Below are 7500 nucleotides of genomic sequence, written 5' to 3'. Positions count from 1 at the left end.
GACAGCCTTAAGGGCAGATGTGTGTAGAAAGGCAGTTTCATGGGCACTGAAGGGGGAAGTGATGGACGACCCTGTGATGATGTTTGATCATGGATGATCACATCCTGGGCTTCCTCTGTGTCTTGGGAACACACGCAGATAACCAGGAGAGAAGGGAGAAGGCCAGACTCCACTCTTACAGGCCAAGACAGCCTTGAAGGTAGATGCAGTGTAGAAAGTGGTTTCATGGGAGTTCCAGGGAAGGGAGGATGTGGAAGTATGTGACAAGGAAGGGCATGAACCATGGTTAGATCTTATCAATACTGGAAGTATGTGATAAGGGTTTGATGAAGGCATGCTAGGAGGAGCATGGACGCCCTTGATGAGGTAACAGGTGGGGACTGCAGACCATTGGACATAGTCTGGTACACTATGGGCTGATCTGGTCCTGCAGTTACACCTTACTTTGTTTTATGAATATTAATCATATTATTTCTTCTTCTTAAGATTGAGATTGATGATTAGACATAGTAGCACTGAATCATGGCTTGGCCGGTTCAGAAGAACCCTCCATGGCCTTGGTTTGGCAGCTAAGTCCGGATCTCCTACTTCCTGATTGATTTATGGCGATCTGACTTTGGAATCCTCTTAGTGGTGAATTATCATGAATTATCATGGTATTTGGGGATTTTTATCTGATTGATTTCGAGATGGTCAAGGTGGCCGGTGGGGCTGTTCTAGGTCAAGATCCATAGGATCGAGATCGGTTCTTGGAATTCTGACTTGACCATTCTCTTAGTTAAGATTTATCATGAATTATCATGAATCCTAATGAGTTTTTAGGGATTGATTTAGAGATGGTCCCTTGGGCCGGTTTGGCTGATCTTGGCCGAGATCTATGGGATGGAGGCCGGTTCTGGGAAATCCGATTGGACCATTCTCTTAGTTATGATTTATCATGAATTGTCATGAATTTTAATTGATTTTTGGAGCAGGTTTGCTTGCGGTCGAAATTGCACCTGAGGGCATATTGGGGTCAGATCCTTGTGTTAGGATATCTGATCATATGTTTGTGTGCTGGAACATATTGTCACTTATGATATTGATCATAAGGAATTGCTGGTTATCAACCTTGGTGTTGGTAAGGCAGGCGTGTGTGACCTGATCATGGGCAAGGATGGACGACCTGATCCTTGGATGATGGATCAAGGTGTCTGATCTGATTGATCAAAGGATGCACCGGTGGTAAGAGCAACACTAATCAGGTTCAGTGGGACATGGTTCCATGACTGATTAGGAAGTATGAAGACTCATCAGTTCTGAGTCATGTGGGGTGGTTGGTTGATTGACTCAGGATCTGATGGGCATTGTTAGTCCATGAGCTGGACTTGGTATCATAAGTTGATAAGGCAAAAAGGATGTGGGACAGTGCATGAGCCGGTAAGGGCCAGATGCATGTCCTTAGCTGTTTGAAGACTTCTCAAGGGTTACTTATGTCTGTGGGGATGGTTGGCTGAATGACTAAGTACCCAAGGGAAGAGTTTATGCAGGTATAAGGGAGTTGGACGAGTGGACGGGGAGCTGGGCAAAGCTACCTCGCAGCTCGATCAGCTGGAACGGAGCAGCAAACCTCAAGTGAAGTGGTTCAGCTCAACTAGCTGGGTGAGCTAGCTAAGTCAGCTGGGACAATGAGCTAACAAGCTCCGGGAATGTGGCAAAGGTATGATCTGTCAATGTTGCATAGATCTAGATAGAATGGCTTAGGGGAACGGAACCTCTGATTGTATGACTTGGTCTAGGTTCAGGATTGACCTTGGAGCTAGCTGGCAGTTGTGTTTACTGACCAGTAGCTGAGGTGATCTGACCAGACAAGTGTTAGATTGGTTTTAGACCAATGGTTAAGTAGATACTATTCCGCTGTGCATAAGTTGAAAGGATCTAGCTAGGACATGACTAAGGTAGTCTTGAGCTAGGATCTGAGTTAGCCCTCGCCAATGGGCGATATTTTAAATAAAGGGCAAAATTTTTAGAGGTTCGGTCCGGGTATGGACTGAGCGACGTGAGGCATCGACCGCGGCCTAGTCGGCCGGGATCGGGTCTTACAAGTTGGTATCAGAGCATGCTTGATCCTGTTACGGACAGTGCTCAAAGATGTTGAGTTCCAAACCGAAATTATTTCTGAAAACTGAGATGACTTGGAACCTTAGTTGTGGTGAGCCAAGTGAGAGTTGAGGTAAGTTTGGGTTTCATGCTTGTGAACGGGGAAGTTCCAAGATGAGCCGGCTTAGCCAAGATACACTCTTCCACGGCAAGACCCTGAAAACATAAAGGTTAGTTTATCTAGTTATTGGGAATAATAGACGGATTGGATGATGGACGCAATGCAAGATCTTTGTACGGACGACCTGGACAAGGGAAGTAACATGGACCAGAGAGTGGCTTAGGTTGAAAGAAACGTGCAGCACTCTCTTGGAGGTAAATGTTATCCCTTGGTGGCCGTTCAAAACAAGTGAGCATATGCAATGTTCATGTTAGTCTAAGGGAGACGCTACATGGCTAGTACATGAGTGAGCTTGTGATAAGATGGATCAGCCTGGACTCAGTGTAAGTCAAGGTAGGATTCCTTAAGATTGAGTGAATGGAATGGATCAATTCCAAGAGGAATTGGAAACACGATGTTAAGTATCTTAGTATGATGAGGATTGAGGTATACTATAAACACTTTTGTGAATGGTATAGGACGTTCACATATGTGTGATGCTTTGGAGAATGGTATGGGACATTTTCCAAATGTGTGATCAAACCGAGATCCTACTCATCTAAGTACTTAATAATCGGTGGTGTGGAAACACATTATTTGATACTGGAGCTACACATAGTTTTGTGAGTCCAAGTATGATTGGAAAAGGTTTGTTCCAGTATGGAACATGGGATGGTCCTGAACGAGTGAGTGCGGCCGGAGAGCAAGTTAGGAACTCACTCGGTCTGGTTAAGGACATCCCTGTGGTGATCTTGGATAGGCCGATGCCTATAGATCTGATTGTGGTCCCCCTCAAGCATCATGAAGTGATCTTGGGCATGGACTGGTTGGGAAAGTATCGGGCAACTCAAGATTGTTACCGGGGAAGGGTGCAACTTGAGAACGAGTTTGGACCCCGATTAAGTACCAAGGAATCAAGCCAACCTCTTGTAGTTTGGTGGTTTCAGCAGTCCAAGTAGAACGGATGCTTGGAAATGGTTGTGAGGCCTTTTTGGCTACCATTTACACTGATGAGGTTGTAGGGGCCTGTGACCCAGAGGGTATACCGTTGGTTCGGGAATTTCAGGATGTGTTTGGGGCACTACAGGGCATTCCCCCTGATAGGGCTGACCCATTCATCATTGAATTGGAACCTGGAACGGCCCCATTATCTAAAAGTCCATATAGAATGGCACCAGCTCAGATGGCAGAGCTGAAGAAGCAACTTGAGGAGTTGCTTGAGAAGGGGTTCATACGCCCTAGTGTATTGCCTTGGGGAGCACCAGTTCTTTTTGTGAAACAGAAAGATGGTAGCTTCAGGCTGTGTATTGATTGAGACGGTTGAGTCCCTGAGTGGACCAGAACCGTAATATGATCAAGTCCGGTAAGGGACGAGGATCAGGACACGACCTACTCGGAGATGGACCTATGGTCGGAATGCACGGTCGAGTCCTTGAGTGGACCAGGACCGGAATATGATCACGTCCTAAATGGACCAGGATCGAAATATGACAAAGTCCAGTGATGGACAGAAGTAAAGATAAGGCGGTTTAGTCTAGTAGGGACTAAGATCGCAATATGGCCAAGCTGGAAAAGGCTGTGGTCGGTTAAGGGATGATCCAGTACGATTAGGCTGGGATCATGAACCCTTGGTGTCTGTAAGGACATAAGGAAACAAAACAATCTGTTAGGACTTGTGGTACAACAAGCGGCCTAAAGATTGGAACGAGTTCATTAAGACTTGACTGATACATTGAGTGGCTTGGAGATTGGGTAAATCTACTAAGACTCGGGTATGCAGTAAGTTCTTAGGGACTGAAGATGATCTAGTCATGGACTAGGGTCAGAGAGTAAGAGACTTGGTGTCTACTAGGACCGCAGCCTGGAGAGTTGGGTCAGTAACACAAGTCATGTCTTTGTATGGGTGCTTGATGGACCACTTGATAAGATTTTGGGTTAAATATCTATCAAGTGGGGGAGACTTGTTGTGTATATGATGACCAGGACGTGGTCAGTGAGAAGGAACAAGGTGGGAGATGCAACGAATTGGTTAGAAAGAACCAATCGAGCATGCTCCATGTTCCGGGTCCAAAGGAGTTCGTATGGAACCTTTGTCATGAGACAAGAGGTTAACACCACTGGATTCGAGGACGAATCCTTCGTAAGTGGGGGAGACTTGTCATGTCCCCGATTCTGGATAGGATCGTCCGGACGGACTGCGGTGCGTGGAAATGCACCAGTATGGTCATATGGCCCAAAGACAAGCGTGTCATAGCCTGGAAGTAAGGTTAAGGGCATCAGGAAGCTAAGGCATAGCTAATCCAAGAAGGAGACAAGCTCAAAGGAGCTGGACAAGCGAGCTGGTAGCTGGACAAGATCCAGGTGAAGCTCGATGAAGTGAGTGATCAGAATGGATCATGGGAAAACTAAGTCTAGGTCTGGAAATAGACAAAGGGACTTAGAAGGATTGAAGAAGATAAAGGAAGCAAGCTGGACACAGTGTATAACAGCTGGGCGATGCAGTAAGCAAGCTCGACCAGCTAGGTGAAGTGTAGTGCAGCTCAGTGTAGCTCACTGAAGAGTGTGTCAGCTCCCTGAGCTAGATGGACTAGCTCACTCAGCTGGGACATCTGGGAATCAGCTCAACTCAGCTGGACTGAGTGTTCAAGTCATGGGCAGTTGGGCCGGGTCTGGACAGTGGCCCGGCCATATGGGTGACCCGTGTGTGCCGATGGGCTGGTGGGCTATTGGGATTGAGCCAGGAGCATGGGCAATCCGTGTGGGCTTGCTTTGGACATGTCCAGGAGTGGTTTGACAGTTCCAGGACGTCTGGTAACTGCCAGAGGCGAAAGGGTGTGATCTGGACCATTGATTAAATCAATGGCCAGGATTGAAACCGAAGGGATGCAATGGTTAAAAAAATAACCACCCCTTCTTCTATAAAAGGCAGGCAAGTCCGTGCCTTTGCAGGCACACCAGGGCTTCCTTCTACACCCTGAAACACAAAGAAACACAGAGAAAAGATAGAGAGTTGGTCGGATTCCCAATCCAAGACCCATGGTTGTGTGAAGGCCATAAAGAGGCAGTTTTGGGAGAGATCAAGGGGGGAAGTTATGAACGACTTTCTGGTGGCTTTGATCCGTGATGTTATCACCCAAAGCATCCTCCAGGGCCTGAGAACACACGCAAATGGTGAGGAAAGAAGGTAGATGACCGGAACTCATTCCCAAAGGCCAAGACAGCCTTAAGGGCAGATGTGTGTAGAAAGGCAGTTTCATGGGCACTGAAGGGGGAAGTGATGGACGACCCTGTGATGATGTTTGATCATGGATGATCACATCCTGGGCTTCCTCTGTGTCTTGGGAACACACGCAGATAACCAGGAGAGAAGGGAGAAGGCCAGACTCCACTCTTACAGGCCAAGACAGCCTTGAAGGTAGATGCAGTGTAGAAAGTGGTTTCATGGGAGTTCCAGGGAAGGGAGGATGTGGAAGTATGTGACAAGGAAGGGCATGAACCATGGTTAGATCTTATCAATACTGGAAGTATGTGATAAGGGTTTGATGAAGGCATGCTAGGAGGAGCATGGACGCCCTGATGAGGTAACAGGTGGGGACTGCAGACCATTGGACATAGTCTGGTACACTATGGGCTGATCTGGTCCTGCAGTTACACCTTACTTTGTTTTATGAATATTAATCATATTATTTCTTCTTCTTAAGATTGAGATTGATGATTAGACATAGTAGCACTGAATCATGGCTTGGCCGGTTCAGAAGAACCCTCCATGGCCTTGGTTTGGCAGCTAAGTCCGGATCTCCTACTTCCTGATTGATTTATGGCGATCTGACTTTGGAATCCTCTTAGTGGTGAATTATCATGAATTATCATGGTATTTGGGGATTTTTATCTGATTGATTTCGAGATGGTCAAGGTGGCCGGTGGGGCTGTTCTAGGTCAAGATCCATAGGATCGAGATCGGTTCTTGGAATTCTGACTTGACCATTCTCTGAGTTAAGATTTATCATGAATTATCATGAATCCTAATGAGTTTTTAGGGATTGATTTAGAGATGGTCCCTTGGGCCGGTTTGGCTGATCTTGGCCGAGATCTATGGGATGGAGGCCGGTTCTAGGAAATCCGATTGGACCATTCTCTTAGTTATGATTTATCATGAATTGTCATGAATTTTAATTGATTTTTGGAGCAGGTTTGCTTGCGGTCGAAATTGCACCTGAGGGCATATTGGGGTCAGATCCTTGTGTAAGGATATCTGATCATATGTTTGTGTGCTGGAACATATTGTGACTTATGATATTGATCATAAGGAATTGCTGGTTATCAACCTTGGTGTTGGTAAGGCAGGTCGTGTGTGACCTGATCATGGGCAAGGATGGACGACCTGATCCTTGGATGATGGATCAAGGTGTCTGATCTGATTGATCAAAGGATGCACCGGTGGTAAGAGCAACACTAATCAGGTTCAGTGGGACATGGTTCCATGACTGATTAGGAAGTATGAAGACTCATCAGTTCTGAGTCATGTGGGGTGGTTGGTTGATTGACTCAGGATCTGATGGGCATTGTTAGTCCATGAGCTGGACTTGGTATCATAAGTTGATAAGGCAAAAAGGATGTGGGACAGTGCATGAGCCGGTAAGGGCCAGATGCATGTCCTTAGCTGTTTGAAGACTTCTCAAGGGTTACTTATGTCTGTGGGGATGGTTGGCTGAATGACTAAGTACCCAAGGGAAGAGTTTATGCAGGTATAAGGGAGTTGGACGAGTGGACGGGGAGCTGGGCAAAGCTACCTCGCAGCTCGATCAGCTGGAACGGAGCAGCAAACCTCAAGTGAAGTGGTTCAGCTCAACTAGCTGGGTGAGCTAGCTAAGTCAGCTGGGACAATGAGCTAACAAGCTCCGGGAATGTGGCAAAGGTATGATCTGTCAAAGTTTCATAGATCTAGATAGAATGGCTTAGGGGAACAGAACCTCTGATTGTATGACTTGGTCTAGGTTCAGGATTGACCTTGGAGCTAGCTGGCAGTTGTGTTTACTGACCAGTAGCTGAGGTGATCTGACCAGACAAGTGTTAGATTGGTTTTAGACCAATGGTTAAGTAGATACTATTCCGCTGTGCATAAGTTGAAAGGATCTAGCTAGGACATGACTAAGGTAGTCTTGAGCTAGGATCTGAGTTAGCCCTCGCCAATGGGCGATATTTTAAATAAAGGGCAAAATTTTTAGAGGTTCGGTCCGGGTATGGACTGAGCGACGTGAGGC

The sequence above is a fragment of the Brassica napus genome, unplaced genomic scaffold, assembly GCF_020379485.1.
Source record: "Brassica napus cultivar Da-Ae unplaced genomic scaffold, Da-Ae ScsIHWf_1344;HRSCAF=1918, whole genome shotgun sequence".
NCBI lineage: Eukaryota > Viridiplantae > Streptophyta > Magnoliopsida > Brassicales > Brassicaceae > Brassica > Brassica napus.
This window is presented reverse-complemented; position numbering follows the sequence as displayed.